Genomic DNA, 21276 nt, shown 5'->3' with positions numbered 1-21276 from the left:
CTAATGGAAGAAGGCTAGATGATATCATCCGCAGATGGAGCCAGTAAGTGAAGTGGGGTGTGGCAGGATGGTAACCTCTCTGACTCCTCAGATAAGGTGACCTTAGAGAAGTTGAGTATGGTCAACGTTAGGCCAGTTAGAGAGTTAGGGGAGGTATTAATGGGAGGTCTTATAATAATAAATGTAGACATTTTAAGGACATTTCATCCAGCCGCCGAAAGGGACTTTGTTTAAGAGGATCACAATTGCAGTGTATCATGGGTATTGTGACGGATAAACCTATAAATGAGCATTTTTGGGCTGGTACAATGGTATTACCTGGAATCTACTAGTTCCTCTCAAATAGACAAAGATATAGTAATGTGAAAAGAAAAAACTGTTTTTTTACATGGACACATTAATATTTCAGCTACCCAACCATATTAATTGATAAATGTAAATAACAAATCACAAACAACAAAAACATTTATGCAATTCAAATAAATAAACCTACAATTACCTAATGCGGAAAACATTCACATCCCTACCCCTTTACCATCACATATAATGACTAAAATATGGATCATGTTTACCAAAAGACGACCCAACTATTAGAACATTATTACAGAGTAACTTAGAGTACAGACTGGACCTGTTTTCACCCAGAAGGCCCATAAAAGGCTGGAACTGTTTTTGCCCAGACAACCTGGAAAAGGCCAGACCCCTTTTCCCCCTGCAAAAGACTGGATCTGTTTTAACCCAGAAGACCCGCAAAAGACTTGAATTGTTTTAACCCAGAAGACCCGCAAAAGACTGGATCTGTTTTAACCCAGAAGACCCGCAAAAGACTGGATCTGTTTTAACCCAGAAGACCCGCAAAAGACTGGATCTGTTTTAACCCAGAAGACCTCCAAATGACTGGACCTGTTTTAACCCAGAAGACCCGCAAAAGACTGGACCTGTTTTAACCCAGAAGACCCGCACAAGACTAGACCTGTTTAAACCCACAAGACCCGCAAAAGACTGGACCTGTTTTAATTCAGAAGATCAGCAGAAGACTGGACCTATATAATCTTCCATGCATCGACCTATCAATGTTGGTCTAGTATATACTGTATGTAGACCTATCAATGCTGGGGTATGATCTACTGTACATAGAGCTATCAATGTTGTTCTATTATCTACTGTACATAGACCTATCAATGTTGGTCTATTATCTACTGTACATAGACCTATCAATGTTGTTCTATTATCTACTGTACATAGACCTATCAATGTTGGTCTATTATCTACTGTACATAGACCTATCAATGTTGGTCTATTATCTACTGTACATAGACCTATCAATGTTGGGGTATTGTCTTGTGTACATATACCTATGAATGTTGGTCCATTATATACTGTACATAGACCTATCAATGTTGGGGTATTATCTACTGTAAGTAGACCTATCAATGTTGGGGTATTATCTACTGTACATAGACCTATCAATGTTGGGGTATTATCTACTGTACATAGACCTATCAATGTTGGGGTATTATCTACTGTACATAGACCTATCAATGTTGGGGTATTATCTACTGTACATAGACCTATCAATGTTGGGGTATTATCTACTGTACATAGACCTATCACTGTTGGGGTATTATCTTTCTATCAGCTCCAAGGCGTTGTTAGGCCTGGGCGTCCGGGGCTGTAGCCCCGAATCTTTTATGTATTGCCCCGGATCTCAAATGGAACAAAAATAATAATAATAAAAAAAAATTGCCCCTGATCTATTCATCTATAGTTCCAATCACTCGTAATGACAATGTGGACGTGTAGCCCGCTAGAGTGTATATCGAACTTTTGAATGTACATGCTTTTTTGCATGTACATTCAAAACCCCTGTACTTTCTGTGCCGGGCGGGTGGGGGCTAAGCCCACGCCTCTGATCAGCTCTAACAGAAATAAAGGTTTGTGTTTATATAAAACGTTTCAGACAAGCAGAATAATAGTTCTGAACCACGACCTGCCCTGCGGACTGAAATATACAGTTTATTTTACCTGTTGAGTGATTTATCTGTGGTTCACCCACAGGGAACCAACTTGATGTAGGACTGAATGCTGTTATCCAGAGTGACTTACATTAAACAACCAGACAGCTCCGTGGTAGTAATTACATTCTACTCAATGAACTAGTTATCCGCGAAAGTCAGTGCTGAGAAGACAACACAATAAAATTATTATAACAAGTGTTAGTTCACGAGGGGGTTTCGATTACTGACTGAAGTCTAATTTTGACTTTGGCTGTGAAATGTGACTGTGGCTGTATAATCTGGTGGAAACAATGTATTTTTGATGCATGCATTTCTTCAGTGTGATAAAGTTTTACTGCAGCTATCATTTACTTGGAGGCAACATACATTACATGGTCCCCCTACGAGACCTACACCAGATTTAAAGTGATTATCTTACGTCTATAAATCACACAGCATATATAAACGATATCCCAATCCCCTTCTAGATTTCCTTTGTGTGGTGCCTGTATATTCAGCTAGGAAGTGGTATGACACAAGGTCCTACGATGCCATCTTTTGAACCCCCAACCACAACCACCGTTGTTTAATTTCAATCTCAGCACGCAATCAGAACATCACGTCTTAACTCATCCTATCTGATCCAATGCCATAATTGATTAAAAACCATAATGTTTTTCGCCCGGGCTGAGCTCTGGACGTGTGGGGACATCAAAGTTGTGCGCCACACCACACGCCGGCTTTATTTCATCCTGGTTAACGAGCGAATGGCGAGAGTGCTCCTGGGTCACCGTGGGAACGCGCTGACGAGGTCGCTTCAAAGGCGGGATGATGACGAGTTTTGATTGTAAACTGTGCTGACGGTGTAGTCCCAGCGTTGCCTTCCCCACTGTCACCGTGCATCTGATGAACAAATCATTGCAATATGATCTGGGGTGTAAAGTGTACATTGTCCTTGTCCATCTAACTCTCCATAAATCCCTAGCATCCACATTACTAGATAGATGCTGAGGGCAGTGGTACTTGTGCCCAAAAGATGGTTGGACGATATCCTTTCATTTTAGCCCAATACATCTTTCATTTTTTATTGTAGTGCTTTGCTCACTTCCTTAGACAACGGCCTTTTTAAGGAAGTGTTGTCTAGTGATAGGGACAGGAAAGTAGTGGTTTGAAAATGGCAACCTCATCTTCATCCACCACAGTTTCCTGTCTGTCACTGTGGTCCTGTAGCCGTCAGGAGAATATGGATGTGTTCTATATTTTTACCCGCGGTCCTCTCCATTAATGTATAACCCTAAGGAGCTCTCACCTCAGCCATTCAGGAGTCCTTCTGTTTGGAGGTGCATGTTGAGGTTACTCTATCTGCAGATATGAGACCACTTAAGCTCATAAATGCAGCTGAAGAGATTTATGCACCTGTAGTGTCTCTGAGTGCTCCACCAGAGAGACTCTTGTCAGCACACAGCCCAAATTATATTAGAGAGGGTGTAGACTAAAAGTGGTTTAAAAATAATAAAAGAAAAAGATGCCTCCTTGGATAATATTCTGCCCTGTGGTTGTTTTTCACACATCTAGGTGAAGCCTACAGCTATTATGGATGTAAGTGTTGGTTTTTACAAAGGTCAAGACAGGGTCAAGGTTTTTATGGTGGCTTGTAAATATTGCAGGTGATAGTCGATATCACTGGTGGTAGTGATGTTTACATTTTAACTAATATTTGCAACTGTAATCCAGGATAAATATATTACATTAATATCCATGAATAATGTCTACAGTATGTCAGTATCCATATAGGATTAATAAGGTCTACAGTATGTCAGTGTCCATATAGGATTAATAAGGTCTACAGTATGTCAGTGTCCATTAAGGATTAATAAGGTCTACAGTATGTCAGTGTCCATATAGGATTAATAAGGTCTACAGTATGTCAGTGTCCATATAGGATTAATAAGGTCTACAGTATGTCAGTGTCCATATAGGATTAATAAGGTCTACAGTATGTCAGTGTCCATATAGGATTAATAAGGTCTACAGTATGTCAGTGTCCATTAAGGATTAATAAGGTCTACAGTATGTCAGTGTCCATTAAGGATTAATAAGGTCTACAGTATGTCAGTGTCTATATAGGATTAATAAGGTCTACAGTATGTCAGTGTCTATATAGGATTAATAAGGTCTACAGTATGTCAGTGTCCATTAAGGATTAATAAGGTCTACAGTATGTCAGTGTCTATATAGGATTAATAAGGTCTACAGTATGTCAGTGTCTATATAGGATTAATAAGGTCTACAGTATGTCAGTGTCCATTAAGGATTAATAAGGTCTACAGTATGTCAGTGTCCATTAAGGATTAATAAGGTCTACAGTATGTCAGTGTCTATATAGGATTAATAAGGTCTACAGTATGTCAGTGTCTATATAGGATTAATAAGGTCTACAGTATGTCAGTGTCCATATAGGATTAATAAGGTCTACAGTATGTCAGTGTCCATATAGGATTAATAAGGTCTACAGTATGTCAGTGTCTATATAGGAGTATTTGATAGTTGTCTGTTAGCAGTGATTAGTGAAGGTTGTAGTTGTCCACTGAGACTGGCCGGTCTTGTCCGCCTCCTGGCCAGAGGGGCAAGTAAGGCTCATTTAGCTGCAGGCTCCATGGTGGTTCTCATTTCACCTGAGCTCTCCAATGTTTAATTGGCCTCATTATGTGATTAACTTTGCAAATGTACCTCTTCCCCTCAAGGGCACAGCGTTGAACAGTAGCAGACCAGTGGGGTTCCCAAAGTCACTCCCTGAGACAAACCACAGTGTCGAAATGCAGGGGAACTGCTGCCAGACATTGAACCTGAAGTTTTCGGAGCATTTCCAATGACTGTTTTGGATGTAGTTATTGTAGTTCTAATGAGTTTGACTTTCAATTCCCAACAGCATAACCCTGTGATAAATGTGTTGTCAGCCAATAACCATGCCTAGAATGAGCAGTGGGAGTGGAGATGAAGCTGGTTCCATATATACTGTACTGCAGGAAAATAGGCTCTGTAATGTATATTTTTCCTGGCCCCGTAGATACTGTGGTGTGTTTGTGAGTGGGCTGTTTTATCACAGTCATCACCACACGGAAAAACACTAGAGCAGTGTCAATGGCACCAATAAACTGCCAAATCTAAACACATAATATTATCAGGGAACCTTAAAAGGCTGTGGTATGGCCTACTCTTCCCTCAGTGCTTATATTGGTTGCATATAGTTTTTCTTCTCCTTTGGGGAATTCAACAAATGAAAGGCAGATGAAAAACAAAGGCCATGATATTAATCTGTCTTGCCATCATTGAATTCTCTGAAGTCCTCTGTGAATTCCCTGACGACCAGATGAAATGGCAGAGCTAAAGTGCCAATTTAACCAGTTCACTTGTTATTCGCCTGCGAAGTTATTGGGGCGCTTCCTGTTTTAATGACCACTGGCAGAACTCTGAGAAAGCCCAATAACAGCAGCTGGAGGAGAGCGGCTTTACAAAATGGGATCCATCATTTTTCATGTGCAGGGGTGACATCTCCCAGTCAGCCAATTTCGCGACGATAGCTTCTCCTTGGAATCATTGATATCTACATTAAAGACCTTTGTTAAAGGTCTCATCTAAATGCATGGAAAAAATGTCTTGTTCTCCTGTGTACCTCTTGGTATAAAAGCAAAGTGATGTGTATTGTGCATGTGTGGTGTGTGTGTTCCCTTGCAACTCTGAAATGTGCCGACCTGGCTTTGTCTACATTAAGGTTAGGACTGTAGAAAAGCTGTATGGAGCAGTGAACCTGGACACTAAAGGACTGGACAAAAACAATGTCAGAAATTGTGGCAGTTTTTATCAGTTTTTAAATCAAAGTCAAAATATTTCTCAATTAAGCTAATTTGAGACCACAAAATCTGTTAGATAGTGATAGTAGTTCATCTGTCTATTGAATGTGCTGTGACTGAAAGAAAATAAATGCAGATTGGTTGGTTGGTATGTTGGTTCTCGCTTCTACATATTTTTACTATTAAAACGGTGCATTTCAACATGGGTATTTTTTATTTACTCAGACACCTGATTTCTCTGTAGAAATAAAAGTACCCAGTAAAAATAAATACATTAAAATAAATGAAAAAAAATATTACAATTTCTGATTATTATTTTGTATTTATCGGTTTAAAATTATTTTTGAGTTTTGTAAACCCCAAAAGTACATTTTCACTGTACTGGGTCTTTAAGCAAAATGCCTAACATATTTTTTAGTACCAAAGTCATTTAATTGATTCACATTTACAGAACATTTACATTTAAATCATTTAGCAGTCGCTGTTTCCACAGTGACTTACAGGACCAATTACTGTTAACTGTCTTGCTCAAGGACAGAATGACCGATTTCTCACCATGCGAGCACCACCTTTCTTAACGATCCCAGAGACTCACGTCTGTAAAATTACAGGCAGTAAAATGCCTTGCTGGGGTGGTCGAAGCACATTTTGACAAAATAATGTAAAAAGGCAAAGTAATAAAAATAAAAATGTGATGATTATTTGAAAAGCTCTCCATTAACTAAAAAACACTACAGAAGCACTTTATTTAACTAAACCATATCAAAAGTCTCTTCATATAGCCCATACTTGGAAACGATTCTGCTTTTGCCACTGACCCTAAACTAGTTATTAGCTATGCCTTTCTATTTCCTGGAGCGGAACAGGACGGAGGTCAGAATGAGACAGAAGTGATCATGATGTCACTGTCTCCCCACCATCTCCTCTCTTTGCTAACAAGCCTTCAGCTTAATTTCCCCTCAGATCAAAGTACCCTTGAGTTTCAAGGGGCCTCAATGATGCACTTGATTTGAAATTGCCCCAACCTCTGTCTCCTAATTTGACAACACTCAATAGCACATGTAACCACTGTAAAATGCCTCATAAAAACCCTGCCCTGCTCCCAGGAAATCCAGTTAAACTAGTATATACAGGATAAAAAGGTATGTTGGAACGTTTTATTAGGATGTGCTGGGTAGTTAGTTATGTCTTCTGGCACACTTGGAAGATATAATAAGATCAGTAATTATCAAACCTGATATTTCTGAGTGTCCTGAAATTGATTAATAATGTGTTGCTGGAGGACATCTCTCTTGTACAGTTCCACTGGGAGCACATATAGGGACCCCTTCAATAAATCCCTAACATGTAGCAGTGCCATTTGTACAGGTTGGCCGTATTATCGCTCTTAGAACAACATTCGATGTGACAAAGGACCTGGGAGGTAATCGTTGATCTAGACAGGATTTCTGTCATCACAATGGTTACCTGTTACGTGGAAATGTGAACAGTTTCACTGCAAATGACGCTCACAATCTTGAAGGAAATACTTGAGAATTTGACAAAAACTGTTGGAAGTTTGACAGAGCCTGTTGTTATTTATTACAAAATAACAGATCAGTGGTTACCAACAAGACGTGTGTATTTTTATTGGCAACACATCAACAATTACAAATATAACAAGTAATGTGCAAATCTCAAGATACTTTAAAGGTGAAGATAATGTATGTAACCACCGCCATCCTATTTTAAATATACAAGTCAACACTGTACTGTTATCATGTGAGGTGGAAATATCATATTTTTGACAAAGATCAGCCAACCCTGCACCCAGTCCAAAAGAAAACTCACAGAGATTGGATGAGAAATCAGTGCAAGGGTCACTGCCAAAAGAAATGGGGTTTTATGGAGAGTGTGTGTCCCTATACACAACAGTCCCAACATGGCTGTACCAAAGGTAAGGGCAGCGGCTTCCAGCTATTTCCAAACCCTCATTATTCCTCATAAATCCGAAGTGGCCCAGACCACTGCCTCTGACAGCATGACTGATGAGGTTTCAGTTGTGAATGTCAAGAGAAATGGTCTCCTGCACCTTATCTTCCCCGTTTCTCATTGTGTGCGAGACTCTGGCTTTACCGAGAAATACAGCCGTTGTGATGAGCATTACTCCACGATAATGAAGGTTATGTGGATGTTGCTGTCAGCTTCTCGCCAGCAGACAGGGCCTAGTGCAGAGATGTGCTTGTCAACTGGGACAATTTGGCTGGCCTTATGTCATTACCTGGATCACAGAGATAAAATGCATTTTTATTTATATTTACATTTTGTCTTATCTAGTGCTGCCTTCATTCATGAATAGAAATGTCAAGAGTTGATCAAGTTAAAAATGGCACATTTATCAATTCTATTTCGGAATGAGAAATTGCATACTCAAAACATTCGTCCCACCAGTGCAAGTTTTGCTTAAGTTGGCTAAACATGACCCCTTTCTCCGTTAACCACTTCCTGGCTAAACATGACCCCTTTCCCCATTAACCACTTCCTGGCTAAACATGACCCCTTTCTCCATTAACCACTTCCTGGCTAAACATGACCCCTTTCTCCATTAACCACTTCCTGGCTAACATGACCCCTTTCTCTGTTACCCACTTCATGGCTAAACATGACCACTTTCTCTGTTACCCACATCCTGGCTAAACACAACCCCGTTCTCCGTTAACCTCTTCCTGGCTAAGCATGACCCCTTTCTCTGTTAACCACTTCTTGGCTAAACATGACCCCTTTCTCTGTTAACCACTTCCTGGCAAAACATGACCCCTAAACATGACCCGTGTAGATTACTCAACCTTTCATTCATGTGTTTGTAAAAACATGAAATTCTATTACAAATTATTTCCTTAAAGACTTTCAGCACAACAAAACATGTTAACCTATGTTTTATTTGGAACATCTTTGATTTCACCAGCGCCTGATCAAAGATGGTGTTCTCAGGAGGGTACTAGTCTTCTGAGGCTCATCTACAGATTTTACAGATTCCCCTGCACCTACTCAATGCAACAGCCTCCCAGCGGAGCTAGCAGATAATGAGAGCTGTGCCAGGTTTTAGCAGAGGCCATTAGCCCCAGCAAATGCATATTTATGAAAGCTTTATCAAGCATTTACTGCTTGGTTTCATGTGCAGGGACCTGACAACTTTCCTATGAGATTAGTTGCTTATGCCTTTGTTAGGTGGCAGTCTGCACAGATCAGTTTTCCCTTGTTATAGAGGGCAGTCTGCACAGATTGGTTTTCCCTTGTTATAGAGGGCAGTCTGCACAGATCAGTTTTCCCTTGTTATAGGTGGCAGTCTGCACAGATTGGTTTTCCCTTGTTATAGAGGGCAGTCTGCACATATCAGTTTTCCCTTGTTATAGGTGGCAGTCTGCACAGATTGGTTTTCCCTTGTTATAGAGGGCAGTCTGCACAGATCAGTTTTCCCTTGTTATAGGTGGCAGTCTGCACAGATTGGTTTTCCCTTGTTATAGAGGGCAGTCTGCACAGATTGGTTTTCCCTTGTTATAGAGGGCAGTCTGCACAGATTGGTTTTCCCTTGTTATAGAGGGCAGTCTGCACAGATTGGTTTTCCCTTGTTAGATGGTAGTCTGCACAGATCAGTTTTCCCTTGTTAGATGGGAGTCTGCACAGATCAGTTTTCCTGCTATTTCCCCTCTATGAGAAATTCCTCATAGACACTCTGATTCTTCTTCCGGGACCCTGTTACACAACTGACATGAATCAGGGTAAAAGTTTATTTACTGTGAAAAGAGAACGGGAGACAGAGAGGGAGGATTAAGACAGAGTGAGGGAGGGATTGTAGATCTGTGCTGTGGTAAATGTCAAGGCTGATGTGTGAGGTCAGGTGGACAGTGCTGTCATTATTGCGGCAGAACTTGTCTTTTACATCGCGTGGTATCATCCCAAACTGTGACAATGGCTTTTCGACTTGCTCCTCTCTGTATCCCGCTGTGTGTAACCAGAGGATTAGATTCACGTGGTGTCTTTGAGGACATCCTCCCTCATCACCCTGATGCCAGCATCGGGAGTAGGCAAAGGCCAAGTTCCCCACTGGGCTGCTGTTAAAACAATGCACTCAAGACCTGTGGTGACATGTGAAAACCTTTAACTTTGTAGCTAGACGAGTGCCTATGAAACAATTTAGGCAACAAAATGTTCCGAAAAATACAACAATGGCCTGCAATAGGTCAAGAACATATTGTACAACTTTAACATGATTGCTGTTGTGCGTTAACTTCTCATAACTTTGCAAGTCAAAAAAATATGATGAACATTCATTGGCACCAGTTGATAAGGTGCTCCAAGAGTCGTGCTAGAACCTAGTTTATCTTCTGAGTGACTGAATGGTTCAGATGGTGGGTTGGCCCGGCCTCTCTTAAGCATGACTGCCATTGGCTGAGTGACTGAATGGTTCAGATGGTGGGTTGGCCCGGCCTCTCTTAAGCATGACTGCCATTGGCTGAGTGACTGAATGGTTCAGATGGTGGGTTGGCCGACCTCTCTTAAGCGTGACTGTCATTGGCTGAGTGACTGAATGATTAAGATTGTGGGTTGGCCGGCCTCTCCTACGCGTGCCTTTCATTGAGCACTTAATCAATAGCTGTCATCTCCAAGTCATTTTTGCGTCCTCAGCCTGCTCTGTCATCCATCTCCATACAGGGCTATTTGAATTTTTATTACATGCTAACAGGAACTTCTTTACCATCAGACGACTTAAAGGATTGTTTAAGGACCTTCAGTATGCGGTTTCATAAAGCACCAGACCTGCTTTATAAAAATCTATACCGCCTGAGGTCTAAGGCAGCTTGGTAACAGTACAGAGGACGTGTGGAGAATCCTAGTTCTCCTACCCAAAGGCAATTTCAGTGTCTCGATTTTTCTGATTGTCTTGTTAAGCAGTTTTTATTGGTGGTTTTTCTCCAGCTCCTGTCTGTCTATTTGCTTTGAGTTTAAGCAGTAGACAAGGTAATTTATAGCATTTTCCCCTTGGATAGAGCGTTTATCTAGGGTTTCTAGGGCTGACCTCCTCCTGACTGGAGCGAGGAAGGACAGGGTGGTTGTTGGACGAGGAGTAAGTGCACAGCAAACCACTATCACTGGCGGGGCTTGTACCTCGTGAGTTTATCTAAAGAAGCCCTGATTGTGTTCTCTGGACAATGTCTGTAAAGTGATTGTTCTGTGTAGTTGTTCTGTGACTTCATCCGAAAGAACACCCCTCAGTGTTACCCTGGCAGCACTGAAGGCGAATGCTGTGTACATTGCGTTCAAGCGAATCTTTAGTTTTCAGTTTAGCCTCGGCTCGCCACAGCTCTACGGTGTCAGCTGGATACGCATGTGCACTGAACCGTGGACACAAAACAGTTTTAGAAAACATTTCTTGTAAATCTGAATGTAAGAGCATTTGAAGGTCAATGGACAAGAATGCTCCGGTAGTCATGGGCGAGTCTCGCTCTGCCTGGGTTTCTTAGCCCCTCAACTTACAAAGAGTGGAGCCGAGGCAGGCTGCCCGCCAATCAGTCAGCACTTTGCCCATTGAAGGTCAATGGAACAGCCAGGCAGGCTGCCCGCCAATCAATCAGCACTTTGCCCACGTCGCCCCTTAATTTAATCACTGTTTAATTACTGCCATCCCTGGAGGAGCTGCTCTGCTGGGTTTTGTTACTGAGCTTTTCCCTCTTCTTCTGTCTCCTATTCTCCTTACTGTCTCTTCCTCTCTTCCTATTCTCCTTACCAACTATTCCGCTCTTTCTATTCTCCTTACCAACTCTTCCTCTCTTTCTATTCTCCTTACCAACTCTTCCTCTCTTTCTAATCTCCTTACCAACTCTTCCGCTCTTTCTATTCTCCTTACCAACTCTTCCTCTCTTTCTATTCTCCTTACCAACTCTTCCTCTCTTTCTAATCTCCTTACCAACTCTTCCGCTCTTTCTATTCTCCTTACCAACTCTTCCTCTCTTTCTATTCTCCTTACCAACTCTTCCTCTCTTTCTATTCTCCTTATGGTCTCTTCTCTCTGCACATTTAGTCCTCGGACACTCGGAAACAGGCCACTTGGTCTGGAATAGTCAGCAGTATTTCAACCTCACCTCAGGGGCCACAGCAAATCTGCTGATGATAATGTCAAGGGCAAGCACATATGCATATGTGGAAGGAGAGGTGCCTGCAGGAGGAATAACCAGCTCGCTTAGTGCGTAAAACGTGATGCACTAACACTGACACGAGACGTTCTGAGAAACCCACTGGCCTAGTGGGGATGAGGTACCACGGAATCCTGGAGCTGACAAATCATCCACTTACAGTCACCGCTGAAGGGCCCAGGTGGGGGGTGGGGAGATTAACCGTTCATATGGTACTGAGTGATGTTGCCCGTATCTACACCAAACACACATGTTTCAGTTGGAGTAGCCGCTTCACCGCTACACCTTCCATGCTGTTGGCACCCGGGGAATCACTCAGGTTTAGTTCCTAAGCTACAGCAATCAATAGATATTTAGCGAGGCACAGATCATCAGCTGGGGTGCAACTCTCCGGCGCCTTGCCTCAACTCCTTCCGGTTTGGCATGCGGCGGTGGACGCTCGGGTGCAGCAGTCAGGGTTACGTCCTGCCAGCGGCCTCTGGGGAGGATTACTGTGGGGCTGGACACATGCTGACAGACCGGGCTGCTTAGAGACGCTATCACCTGGATGTTCCCCCTCAGAACTGGGGAAGACCGCATGGAGACATTAGCCTGTGGAGGATGGAAGTTTGTTCTCCGACCGAATGTTAAGGATGTGAGTTTGTGCGTGTGTGTGTGTGTCTGTTTGAGTGAGAGATGAGATGCGATCTCTCTGGAGAGCAACTGTGATTAGTGTTACTCTGTGTTGGTGTTTGTGTGTTTTCGTGTGTGTGTGTGTGTGTCTGTTTGATTGTTTAAGAGAGATAGATTATGAGGGCCCCTGGGTTTAGTCACCAGAGGTGACAGGTTTATTTTTGTGGGTTTCTCTGTATGGATGGATACCTAGTGAGAACATTCGTGTTTTTCCATCTTTCATACTTCATACTGCAGACACCCAAACATGCAAACATCCGCTCCATTCTGCGAATCATTTATTTTGCAGAACGACACAAGAAAATAAGTGAATTATGTTAACATTAGTTAGCTGGATGTATTAGGAGACCCAGCCTCATTCAAATGTATGCTATAGCCATTATGTCATCGACAATTTACAATGGCCTGGCCCCTTTACTGTATTAATGCTCCCTAAAACCAAAGTCGGCTACAGATTTGTTCCAAGCCTAATCCTGTTAGCCCAGTGAGCCAAAGGCCTTGTTCATGTCAAACCAAATGCCTAGCCAGGGAGCCAAAGCCCTTAATGCAATTGACGACCTGCTGTCCCTGACGTTAACAAAGATGGAACATGTACAGGAAATTAAACCCTCACTTTCCTATTGTAATGAGATCTTATCCATCAGCCCACTGTTTACCCCGCAATCAGATCAAATGATCAAATTGAAGCTCAATCAGGCTTGCAGTCACGCCATCTCTGCACCCCACCAGCATCACTCTTGTAAATGGATGGGAAACAGAACGGGATTTAAATAAGAACTCTATATGTTAATAGTGAGGAGACTTGGTGTTCCTTGGTGATCTACATTCTATGGAGAGAGAGAGAGAGAGAGAGAGAGAGGGCTGTGTGTGAAGGAGAGGCAGAAACTGGAAAGAGGTCTGTGAGTTGTAACAGCTAATATAGCTAATGTAATATAAACGCCAAGACTTCATTTTTTAATTCTTTACAAAGTGCCTGTCTGACCGACGGTCAAGGCAGACAATTTGGCTCCCAGCACGGTGTCTACTTTTGAGAATGGCCACAAGAGGGGAGTAGCCACAAACAGGACGGACGGGTAGAGCGCGGCAGAGCCCGGCAGAGCAGCACACCGCGGGGTTAGCGTCAGACAGCAGGGAAAGCAGGATGAGATATGAACAGCTAAAAGACGCCGTCATTCAAGTTCCCTATCATTATTGAAGTATTTTTTGGCCCCTTAAGAAGCTATCATGTCTAATACAGATAACAGGGTTGGCGGGGGGGGGGGGGGCCACATTGGAAGGTAGGGGCTTTTATTGGTAATAAGGATTCTGATCAAAGGTTCACATTTCACAGATGTGGCCAGGTTGCACTTATGAGGGGGAACAAGTGCTCTCCAGCCTCACACTGCTCTCTAAATTGCCAGATTCGCTAATCAGAATCCGACTGGAATACGAAGTTAGTTGAGAGTAATTGGACACAGATTTCCGTGTAGCCATCTGGAGGGATAACCCTGTCCGGCTCTCCGCTCTGATTTATGTCCAATCTTAATAATGTTTTTGAGACTGTATGTATTTCAGCGGGCATCCTTAAAATGAAGTGTGAAAGAGATGCATTGGGAAATTACTGAATTATCTGAAGTACATTATCCATTTACTTTCTCTCCCTCTCAGGGTTTAATATGATGAAACTTGATGTACTCATGAAAAATATTGCATGAGGGACATTATAACCATCTGCTTAAGATAAGTAATGTGCAAGCCAATTACACATGAGCCCCTGCTCATGTAAAGGGCAATATACACATGGAGTATGTGCTTCTACTTGACCCGCTCAGCAAATGAATTCAATAGTCCCTTGAAAAAGGTTGATTAAAGAACACAGTACTAGGGCTCCACTAGGACACAAGACTAGTGCAGATTGATACAACTACGGATTAATTAAATATTATGGGCTGTTACTTTTGTACCCATTTTTTAAATCAATGAGACAGCAATAAGCATTAATTAAATGGAGAGTTAAACTATATTCTAAATTGAAACGTTGGTTTCCTTACCATGTATGCATTCAATTTGACAAATATAACAACAATCCATGCTTTGGCTTAGTTTCCTGTGATGGGCTGGGACTGATTCTAAATGCTAACATGTGACTGGCTGGGACTGATGGCCTCAAATCGCCTCCATCACACCACCACCCTGGTCCCGTTGTAATTGGCACCACCACCCTGGTTCCGTTGTAATTGGCACCACCACCCTGGTCCCGTTGTAATTGGCACTACCAACCTGGTTCTGTTGTAATTGGCACTACCACCCTGGTCCCGTTGTAATTGGCACCACCACCCTGGTTCTGTTGTAATTGGCACCACCACCCTGGTCCCGTTGTAATTGGCACCACCACCCTGGTTCTGTTGTAATTGGCACCACCACCCTGGTCCCGTTGTAATTGGCATGATTCCGATGTCATTGCCACGGCACATCGCATCCGAACCCGAACTCGAAGGGTAACACCTATGTAAAGATGTTGATTTCCACCAATAGTCCCATCCCAACTTTGCAGGAAGATGGGAGCTCTGGTGCCGAACCCAACCCTGAGCAACTAGATTCTTGACTTCCTGACAGGCCGTTCGGAGCCAGCGCTGGTGGACCACACCGCCTCCGCCGCACCGACCAACAAACCCAGACAAGACTGCTCTGAAGATTATATAGGTATGTTCAATTTCCTGGGATTGTTAGCCCTTAGGGTCCTCCAGAGTTTTATTTAGCAGACAGAAGTCCATGTTGACAATGCAAAATATATTTATAACCAACACATCTACCTGTGTCGTTTTCAGTGGGAGAGAACGAAACATTAATGAAGCATGTGTAAACATCTGACTGTGGCCTTGGTTACTCCAAAGATAATAATTACGAAACATGTCACCCGAGAAAATATGTTTTCTGACATTTAAATTGAAGACTATATTTTAATCTACTTAACTGGTTTTCTGTTTGTCCACAGAAGGGGACTAGTAATCTCATTCTTATGGACACCAGTCTGGACATTGTTCTGTCCTCTCTTATGGACACCAGTCTGGACATTGTTCTGTCCTCTCTTATGGACACCAGTCTGGACATTGTTCTGTCCTCTCTTATGGACACCAGTCTGGACATTGTTCTCTCGTCTTTTATGGACACCAGTCTGGACATTGTTCTGTCCACTCTTATGGACACCAGTCTGGACATTGTTCTGTCCTCTCTTATGGACACTAGTCTGGACATTGTTCTGTCCTCTCTTATGGACACCAGTCTGGACATTGTTCTCTCGTCTTTTATGGACACCAGTCTGGACATTGTTCTCTCATCTTTTATTTCTGGTCTGTATTTATAAAACTCCTGATGTAAACAGTTAAGCAAACACAGCAAATTACATGAATTCCCTGCCATTTGTTTTGGGAAGTACTTTATCTGCTCTGCCGTTGTTTGAAAAATGCAACAACATATACAGACCAGAGTACTGAAGAGTTGAATAAACCCACTATGAATAGCTTGTGTGAAAATGAAAGCTACACAGTGACTTTAATCTAGTACTATTAACATGTCACATTTTTTTAAAATTATATCTGTCCAAAATACCTTTTTCAAGAACTCTGAAAACTCTTTCTGGAATTATTTTTTTCATCCGGTTTTATTGGCTAACTCAGGTTTTTGCACCTTGCATCTCTGTGTAATTTGTCTGGTGAAGTCTTCTGTGAATGATAGTATCTGAAATATCCATGCCTACCTGCTGATAAGTCTTCCTGATTTGTCACACTGGTCTTAGTTTTTTTTACCTCATGCTTTTTTGCATTATAATGAGGATTCTTTGGTCATCTTCTGTGGTGGTCTTCTTTGGTGTATCAGGCCATTTACCATTGCTCAACTAACCAGTGATTTATTTATTCTTCTTTATGTACAGTTGATTTTGGCACATCTGATGTTTTGGCTTTGTCTCTGATCGAGGTATTCTGATTGATCTGCATCGTGGTGGCCTCCTGGACTTGTACTGACACTTTGGCTCTCGCATTTTCAGACACCAGTAATGACTCCAAACGGAAATGCAAAGTCTAAAACCGTGACTGGACATTGACAGCTGTCTTGTGTATGCACTAACCATGCAAACAAACCCACATGCCTAATAAGAAATATTTGTGAAGCTAATTGTTAACCCTATATGGGGGGACTATATACAAAATTTGCTGTAATTTGTAAATGGATTTCTCAGTATGTATACTCCCAGTGGCTGTTCTAGCTTGTATGGCTCCCTGGGCTAACCCCCTATTCAGCATAGGAACCAAATGAACCATATAACCTCCTTGGATAATTCCAGGCATGAGGCACCCCTGACGAGTCAATATATCACAAAATATACAAAATATCAGCATAATATAGACATCTTTTAAGTTAGCCTACAGCATTAGAAATTCCCCTTACTGAGCTCAGGACCTAGTCAATACAATCACAGAAAACCTTTATGATGTCACCTCAATGAACGTTAACCAAGTCAATAATGTGCTAGTTAGGTTGTATCGTTTTGCTGCAGGCTACACACATTATCATGATGAAACTGTGTGACATTATCTCCAATGTTATGTAAGCTAGCTGGAAAGAAAAAGGAATATTGTCCCCCTATGTGCAATTGTGTAGTAAGCAACATAAACATACTTGCCTATTTCATTAGATGCTTAATATTAAACTCATAACGAAATGACATAGATGCATGCCTTTATCCTTTTGCGAGTTTCTCCTCTTTCCTCTTTTTTTCCTGAACTGGGCACCTGGTGGCTTAGACTTCCTTTATCCATGTGTTGATTTGGCACTCGAGCAAGAATACATTACCCATCACCCAGCACTGTCAACCAAGAGTCAAGACTACACCAATTCACCTTGGTGGTGTGCAGACTGGTTGTATATTATTCTTAACGACTTCGCACAGACCAGAAAAAAATGCAACAATACGTCTGTGAAACTATTCACAGAATTATGAATGAATTGTGGTTTATTTTGTATAATTTCATGGTGTGACTGATTTTAGTAATTGCGTTAGTTCTGTACAAAGTTAGAGGTGCGCTATTTGATAGATTCCCCTGCTCCTCCTACCTGCTTCATTCTGATCAATGAAATTCTTCTGTCATGGCACACGACATCTACACTGTCATTTAAAAATATACACTCACCTAAAGGATTATTAGGAACACCATACTAATACTGTGTTTGACCCCCTTTCGCCTTCAGAACTGCCTTAATTCTACGTGGCATTGATTCAACAAGGTGCTGAAAGCATTCTTTAGAAATGTTGGCCCATATCGATAGGATAGCATCTTGCAGTTGATGGAGATTTGTGGGATGCACATCCAGGGCACGAAGCTCCCGTTCCACCACATCCCAAAGATGCTCTATTGGGTTGAGATCTGGTGACTGTGGGGGTCATTTCAGTACAGTGAACTCATTGTCATGTTCAAGAAACCAATTTGAAATGATTCGATCTTTGTGACATGGTGCATTATCCTGCTGGAAGTAGCCATCAGAGGATGGGTACATGGTGGTCATAAAGGGATGGACATGGTCAGAAACAATGCTCAGGTAGGCCGTGGCATTTAAACGATGCCCAATTGGCACTAAGGGGCCTAAAGTGTGCCAAGAAAACATCCCCCACACCATTACACCACCACCACCACCAGCCTGCACAGTGGTAACAAGGCATGATGGATCCATGTTCTCATTCTGTTTACGCCAAATTCTGACTCTACCATCTGAATGTGTCAACAGAAATCGAGACTCATCAGACCAAGCAACATTCTTCCAGTCTTCAACTGTCCAATTTTGGTGAGCTCGTGCAAATTGTGGAGATGAGTGGTACCCGGTGTGGTCTTCTGCTGTTGTAGCCCATCCGCCTCAAGGTTGTGCGTGTTGTGGCTTCACAAATGCTTTGCTGCATACCTCGGTTGTAACCAGTGGTTATTTCAGTCAAAGTTGCTCTTCTATCAGCTTGAATCAGTCGGCCCATTCTCCTCTGACCTCTAGCATCAACAAGGCATTTTCGCCCACAGGACTGCCGCATACTGGATGTTTTTCCCTTTTCACACCATTCTTTGTAAACCCTAGAAATGGTTGTGCATGAAAATCCCAGTAACTGAGCAGATTGTGAAATACTCAGACCGGCCCGTCTGGCACCACCAATCATGCCACGCTCAAAATTGCTTAAATCACCTTTCTTTCCCATTCTGACATTCAGTTTGGAGTTCAGGAGATTGTCTTGACCAGGACCACACCCCTAAATGCATTGAAGCAACTGCCATGTGATTGGTTGATTAGATAATTGCATTAATGAGAAACTGAACAGGTGTTCCTAATTATCCTTTAGGTGAGTGTATAAACCAAAAAAAATTATAATAGCAAAAAAAATGTGTAGTGAACCCAGTAACAGATTCTAGTTTTGAGAACAGAAAGCTGTGCTGAGATCTGGCTTTTCTTTGATGAGGGAATCTGCAGACTGTCGGTTGATGTCTGCTGAAACATGACTGTCACAGTGCTAATGGACAGAAAGAATCCTGCAAAATGACCGTCCCTAATACCCAATGATATCAGGATATTTCCAGAAAGTGTCCGCCTGAAAGCTGTCATTGGTCCCAGGCCGTTCCATTCAAGGTGTGATTACTGTCCTGGATGCCAGTAATGACACGGACGCCAAGGAACAGCATGATGATTAGAAGTATAATATGCCCTTTTTATAAACTTCTCTCATTTCGGGATGCATTTTGTCAACCCCCCTCTCTGCTATGCCTGGCTGACTTCTGCTTGTTATGCTTCAGAGGACCCCTGCGACAGACAGGTGTCTGGCTCCTGTTCCCATCAGCAGACGTGTTCTGCTACTACTGGATGCAGATTGCATGTGGAGATCGCCTTCTGCGCCAAATGATAGTGGTTTTAAAAATATCAGAGCACGGGCCTTCAGTGATGCATTCTACAAAGAAATGACACAACAGCGAAAGAGTGATTGCCATAATGATAGAGCTCCGAGCAGACATTTTCCATAAATGGGATGGTGATTCGCGGAGACGTCCACACAGAAGCGATGTCACACACTGTTTAGACGTTTAGTTCTAGAATGCAGCGTGGTGATGAGGTGAACACTTTCTGGGACATTTGAAGATGTTTTCAGGTAATAGGGTTCACTGCTGTATGAAAACAATGTTAACTAATGACAGCTCGATATCGTTTGGGTGACTACACCAAAGTCGGTTTTGCATTTTCTGAAGGGTTAATATGTATTTGGCAGAAAGGGGTGGATTTACATTTGGTGTTATTGCTAGCTTATTTAACTAAATAAAATCATATTGTACATCCAATAGAACTGTTGTTTTCTTATTGCCATGCAATGTAACCTCAGGGTATGGTAATGTGTTCAGGAAGTAATTCCACCTTCATTACAGAGTGGTGATTGTATAATACAGGAAACTGATTTGGTTAGGAAAAGGCCAGTTGTTCATTTATTTTTCATAAAATGTATCAAATAGCAGTCAGACCCTTAGTTTAAACTGACATACATCCATATAATGTTTTTTAGTTTTAGATTCTGAATTTCAGAAAGAATCGTTGATGGCGAGCACCTGAAAATGTATAGGATTAGCCGATTTCCAAAATACATTTGCACTTATAAAAGCTCATCGACACAAAATTGGCAACAGTATGAACATTCTTCTTAGAGATATTTTAGATCAGCCCAGGTAATCTGTCCTAATATGATACACAATATGTACTGACTGTAACCTATATCACATTAAACTGCATGCAATGTTTTGAGCAGAATCACAGCAATCTGTGTTTGGCAGCAGAGTCAGGTTGGTTGAACCCATGCATTAGACATGTTAAGATCAGTTTGGTTGAACCCATGCATTAGACATGTTAAGATCAGTTTGGTTGAACCCATGCATTAGACATGTTAAGATCAGGTTGGTTGAACCCATGCATTAGACATGTTAAGATCAGTTTGGTTGAACCCATGCATAAGACATGTTAAGATCAGTTTGGTTGAACCCATGCATTAGACATGTTAAGATCAGTTTGGTTGAACCCATGCATTAGACAAGTTAAGATCAGTTTGGTTGAACCCATGCATTAGACATGTTAAGATCAGTTTGGTTGAACCCATGCATTAGACATGTTAAGATCAGGTTGGTTGAACCCATGCATTAGACATGTTAAGATCAGGTTGGTTGAACCCATGCATTAGACATGTTAAGATCAGTTTGGTTGAACCCATGCATTAGACAAGTTAAGATCTGTCATTTTCAATAGTCTGCATTAGCTAAGTAACCAAGACTCCTCCTTTTAACAGTTATGACATCATTCACTTCATTTAGATGTTGTGAAATATGTTCAGGGGGAAAAACACAGTGTGTCAGAAGCTGGCAACACCTTTCGTGAGAGACACATCTCTTCTTTTTTTATCACTCATCCTGTTTCAATGTCATGAAACCTATACAATCAGCAGGAATAATATCTTGGCAGCGCCGTCCTCTTCAGGGTAAACATCTGTTAGGCCACTAATTGCTTCGTGCAGAGATAAATGCTCACAGCGACGCCGTGGCTACT

The sequence above is a fragment of the Esox lucius genome, chromosome 15 (genome assembly GCF_011004845.1).
Source record: "Esox lucius isolate fEsoLuc1 chromosome 15, fEsoLuc1.pri, whole genome shotgun sequence".
In the NCBI taxonomy this organism is placed as follows: Eukaryota; Metazoa; Chordata; class Actinopteri; order Esociformes; family Esocidae; genus Esox; species Esox lucius.
This window is presented reverse-complemented; position numbering follows the sequence as displayed.